The following is a 6,000-nucleotide window of genomic DNA, read 5'->3' as shown; positions in this document are numbered from 1 at the left end:
TTAAATTCACTTAGTCTCATCCACGTTACATTTTGTGCCCTCTTCTGGCCAAGGCCTTGTTGGGATGGCTGCAGCATAGGTCACTGAGCTCAGCACACACGAAAACTGTCTCAAATTAGCCTGGGTCAGCAGTTGCTGGCTTGGGCGTGAGCAGCATATAATGTCACGCAATGTCAATCCTGAAATACATCTTGGGTGGGTTCCAGGGAGATCCAGGGCCAACAAGACACTGGGAAAACCATGGGAAGTCTGTGAACTACTGTTGTCCCTTCCTGGAAAGGTGGGGGAAAGCTCTGGTCTGGAACAGCCTGCTTAGTTGTAACTGTAGCGGACGCTGGGAGGAAGAAGTTAATTCCTGGCTGGGCCTGTTTACAGGAAGCCGTGTGCTTTGGTTATTAAAGTGGCCCCATGTGGGAGGGGTCAGATTGACTTTCCAGAGAGTAGGTAAGCAGTTGAAATAGTTTTCTCTCGGCTAAGCACAGGAGAGGGCTTAGAGGATTGCCTCCAGTTTAAGATGTGGTGGCCTCTGGCCCATGGCTCTTGTGTGCCACATTCTAATGCCTCCTCATGATGACTTCCTGTCTTTGCTTAAGAAAGGCAGAACTGGAGTTGGAGCTGGAGCTGGAGAATGCTACAACACAGTCTCAGTGTGCAGGAAGCCCCGAGTTCCAATCCCACCACAGCTTACATCAGGCAGGGTGGTGCGTGCTTGTAATCCCAGCACTCCAGAGGTAGAGGCAGGGAAAAGAGAAGTTCAAGGTCACCCTGGATTTGCATGGAGAGTTCCAGGTGGGCTTGAACTGCCTGGGTCCTAGGGATTTGGGGAGAATTTGTCCTGAAACTTCTCGGTTCTCTTAATTTAGCAGCTTGAACCGGTCCTTCTGGTTTTGTTGTTCTTTTCTGGAGACATTTTCCATTTTGTCTTGCGCCCACAAAACTTCTGAGCTGTGGAACCAGCTCACTCTAATTGTTCTTTTTTATTTGCTGGGCATCGCCACAAGCAAAGACTTTTAGAAGAGACAACCTACTGAATGATGGCGCAGCGTGGTGTCTCTTCCAGGGGTTCTAGGCTGCCTCTGGGGTCAGGGAATTGTACTGTACATGGGGGAAACATGCAGATCTCCAGTTTTTTTGTGCCTTTCTGATTTTCAAAGCTTCTAACCGGTTGTTGGTAGATGAGGGCTCTCTTTATGGCAGCGGGGCCTGGGTATTGGTCTCCCTTTCAAATTCCCTCAAACTTCCAAAGGGACGGAATTAGGAGGCGGGAACTTTGCGAGAGGGTATTAGATCCTGGTATGGAGCCCTTGTGGATGGGACGAGCCCCTTGTAAAGAGGCTCCAGAGAGTTTCCCAGCATGGGAAAACCCAGCAGAAGGCACCACCTGTAGGACAGACAGCAGCTCTCAGCAAACAGACTCTGCTAGCCTGTTGATCTTGTACTCCCGGCCTTCAGGACAGCAAAAGCTGTGAGCATGTAGGTTATAAGCCTTTGGTTGGTGTGTTATTTTTTTTGTGACATGAGTGAGTACTGACTCTTCCCCTGTGTCAGCCCATAGACATCAGCTCCTCCAGGGTTCCCCTCTCCTTCTGACTCCTTGACTTCTTTCTGGGGACTCCTTCCTCTGCAGCTCTTCTTTGGGGGGCAGCTGACCAGCTGCAGGCTCCTGCATGAGTGTAGCTAGCTGAGGATCCTGCATGCATGGAGCATTTTGGTTTCACGCTCTGAGTCTGTGAATGGCTTTGATATCAGTTGTAATATGGAGATTGAGCTGGGAAGAGACCATCTCTGTGGAGTTCCGTCTTGCTCAGACACAGCAGTTCCTTTCCCGATAAACCCGTGTAGCCCCCGTCTCCTGGCAGAATCCGGAAACCACAGCAAGCCCCACTCAGCTCTGCATATTTAACTTCCATCCCAGTGATGAGACACAGCCGTGGACCACACATGTCAGAACCGAGGTGTAGCAGCTTGCCTGCCCACTTTCGTTTTTCTCCTATCGTGAGGGGGAGAGGACGGTGAGATAGGCTAATTATGTCAATAACTTAATTCATGGAGAGTTTGACCAACTACCGTGGGCTGAAGAGGTTCAGGGATCTGTCGCAGGCCACCGGGGTGGCATGCAGCAGAGCAGAGATGTTGGGCCTCATTATACCCACGTTGTCTTTCCCAAGGCAAGCTGCCTGAATAAGAAAAGTTTTTTTTTTTTTTTTTTTTTTTTTTTTTTTTTTTTTTTTTTTTTTATCTGGGAGTAGAGGAAGAGAGAAAGAAGGCACGCATTTGGACCCTTTGCTTTTGCTCTCTGTAGTTCCTGTTCCACACAGCGAGGGAGCCCTCAGAGAACAAAGTCTCCTGCAGGAGAAGTGCCAGGTTGCCCTTGCCCGCCCTGCTCGCCTGCTCTCTTGTTCGCCTGAGCCTCCTGTGGCGCCTGCTTATCCGCACGGGAATCTTTCCAGATGGGAATGACTTTCGTCTGCTTTTTATGGATACAGACACTGAGGTGAAGTGATTCTCTGGGGCTAAGCACCCAGGAAGTAGGTCTCAGAAGCCTGTGTGTCACCCTTAGGCTATTCTGGATGAGATCTTCAGTTCCAAGTCATAGAAATCTCTCAGGGCATCTCCTAGGCAGTTCCTAGGAGCAGGTGTTAGAGACAATGGGGACACAGTGCAGAGACGGAATCAAGGATTTGCTGTGATCTGCCACTTAGTTTGTGGCCTGTTGACTAGGTGTCGGTCCTCTTAGTAATCATGTTTATGACGCTTATTTGATTTTCCTGGGGAGCCCTTGCCTTGGATACTAAGTTTGTTTCCATCTTGCAGCACACAGAGCTCTTAAATGGTCGAGTCTGGATTTGAACCCAGAGCCGCTCTGATGCTGTGTGGTGGGATGGAATATACCAGAGGCAGACGATTGTTTGGATGCTAATTGCTTTCAGAGAGAAAATGGCAGGGAGGAGTTGAGCTGAGTGAGAAAGGCACCCAATGAGAGGGTACCCAGCCAAGCATTGCTGACTGAATTCATGTGGTAATTCATGGCCCTGGTCTGATACCATCTCTGGGAATGGGCCCGGAGCACCCGTGAGAAACAACACAGTTGTTGAGCAATGCAGCCTCGTGTCTTAGGAAATGGAAAACTCTGCAAAGGAATGTTCTGGGGGTTTGGAGAGGCAGACTCACAGAGGTGAGGGTTCCTCTTGTTCACTGGTGTCCGAGACCACTCTGCCTCAAGCTCCATTCAGAGCCCTGGCTGGGGTCTGTACCCATCCTCTCCAGTCTCTGTCAAGTTCCCCACTGCCTGTGACAGTCCTTCCCCTCCCCTGTGTAGATTGGACTAAGCATGGGTTCTTTTACTGGCATCCATTTTTATATTTTGAGATGGGGGAGTCGCACTTTGTAGCCCAGGCTGGCCCCAAAGTGGTGGTAGACTTCCATTCTTAGACTCCCTAAGGCTGGGACCACAGGTACACACCTCATGCCCACCTCCTGGCATCATTAACCCTGAAAGACCCGTAGGGCCTGAGAGATGCTATTTTCAGGGGCAGACTGTCTTAGGCAGAAGCTTCTAGCGAATTCAGAAACTGGCAATCCTGCATATTATCAGGCTCCAAGGCTCAGAGAGCTAAACCAGATCTCCCGGGCCACACAGAGTACTCTGTCTAGAGCATTCTTGTTGAAGGGTGTGAGTCATGGTAGGTGCTCCATCAGCCAGAAGGGTGATCCTCCTCACCCCACCCCTTTGTCTTCTCCCTCCCACAACTGGTAGGAAGGTTGGATGTCAAAGTTCTTAGAGCTTCTCAATAACCCTTGTGGAGAGTTGACCCCTGCCCCCCAAAAATGTCTCAAGAGATATTGGTTAACAAAATGGATAAAAAAGGTTTCAGGCCTAAAGCAAGCTCTGCGGTCCCCAGGGCTGCTAAGTCAAATGGTGTACCGTGGCCACATGGGTAGGATTTCAGGAGACAGAGCCCCGCTCGGTGGGGGGGGGGGCAGGGTGTTAGGCAGATTGGGACCCCATTTTTCACTACTCGGGTGGGAAGGGGGTGGCTAATCATTTGGGCGGATTCTTGTTGCGACAGGTGTCAGGCCGAGGTTGAGACAGCTGGCCTCAGGTGGCCTCGATGAGAATGTGGCAATTATGGAGCTTACAACACCAGTAGATAAAGATACGATAGGGGCCTGGAGTCCCGGCTAGAAGGTGCTGCCAGACCCAGCCCTAGGTATGCTTATTGCTATCCCGTGGTCTGGTAAAACCGAGGGGCCTGGGGCCAGTTTAGAATGTGGCCCTCCTCCTTAGCTGCCCCACGAGACTCGGCCTCTCCACGACGATGCTGGAATAGCTGTCTGGTCCAGTCATGTTGCAGGGTGCACCTCCCTGTCCAGGAGCAACCGGCTATCCCTTGGAAGAGGACGAAAGAAAAGAGAACTGGCAAGCCCTGTGATATTTGATCCCAGAGAAGGCCACTGTAGTGTCACCGGGGATCCTGCCTTGGTCTTGCTTGTGTCTAGTTCTGCAGGGGAAAAGAGATTCAGGTTCCATTTTTCTGTTCCCTAAGGCTGGAATGGGTCACACTTCTAAGTTTCTATCAGGATCAGAGAATTCTATCTATCTACTATCTGTCTATCTAGTTATCTATTAATGCACCGTCATGTTTGGGCTTAAAAAGAAAAGAAAACCAAAGGTGATTGCAATTCATAAAGCTGCCAGCTCACTTCACAGCAGACCAGGAACAGCAGTTAACAGCATCAGCCTTCTCTGCTTCTCGAGGTCTCTGTCCTAATCACAGGTTCTGTTCACCCAGAGTTGTGTATTCAAAGCAGACTTGCACTTTTCATGAAGCTTGCTCAAAAGCAAATTTTGGTAGCTTAGTTAATCGATCTTTGTGAGCCCCTGAAGGAGAACCCAAAGCCCATTCTCTTAATGAGCAGCAAGGAGGGTGTTTCTTGCCAATCTCTCTCTCTCTCTCTCTCTCTCTCTGTCTCTGTAGGCACACTCATATGTCTTGCTTATGGAGGCCTGAGGATGACATTTGGAATCATCTTCCATCAATGAATGCCCTGCCTTGTTCACTGAGGTAGCATTTCTCAGTCAAACTCAGAGCAGCAATATGGGCTACTCTTGCCAGCCAGGTTGCTCTGGGAATCCCATGTCTCTGACAAGGCTGGAATTATAGGGGTGTGTTATGGGGTATTTGTTTACAGCATGTAAAGATGTGTGCTGTGACTGGTTTAATAAGGAAGTAATGGCTGGGAGCTAAGCAGGACATCCGGGGGTTGAGAGAGAAACTCGGGATGGATGCCAGAGAGAGACACAAAGACAGCCAGACATACAGAATAAAAGAGAGAGAAAGAGCCACACGGCAGAACATAGATTATTAGAAACAGGTTAATATAAGTTATAAGAGCTAGTTGGAAACAAGCCTAAGCTGAAGGCCAGGCTCTCATAATTAATAAGTTTCCATGTCATTATTTGGGGGCTGGCCCTTCTGAAGAGATAGAACTACTACAGGGGTGGGGTGCCACACACCCTGGATATTTATGTGGGTTTTCAGGATACAAACTTTGGTCCACAATTATGTGGTAAGTGCTTTAAACATTGAGACCTGCACCCATCCCCTGGCTCTGTTTTGCTTTTTGGAGACAGGTTGGCTTTGAACTTGTGTGTAGCTGAGGCTGGTTTTAACCTGTTGAGCCTTCTGCCTCGGCCTCCAGAATGTTGGTATTGAGGTACCCACCACCATGCCCAGCTCTTCTAAATCTGTCATTTATTTGTTTTTCATAAAAATCTTTAATTTTAAGAAGTGGGTTATTAGTCTACATGGTTACGTTTCTTTCCTTGCCTAACCTTTTTTTTTTTTTCCCCATCAGAAACTGTTCATTTCCTTTTTCTTTTTTTAGGGGTCCTCACTGACCTGGAATTCAGCTGGCCTGTGAGCCCCAGGGATTTTCCTCTCTCTGCCTCCTAGGTGGGGGTTCTGAGCTCACTGCCACCCCCACCCCCTTTTTTAA

This window comes from Cricetulus griseus, chromosome 10, assembly GCF_003668045.3.
Source record: "Cricetulus griseus strain 17A/GY chromosome 10, alternate assembly CriGri-PICRH-1.0, whole genome shotgun sequence".
Classification (NCBI taxonomy): Eukaryota; Metazoa; Chordata; class Mammalia; order Rodentia; family Cricetidae; genus Cricetulus; species Cricetulus griseus.
This window is presented reverse-complemented; position numbering follows the sequence as displayed.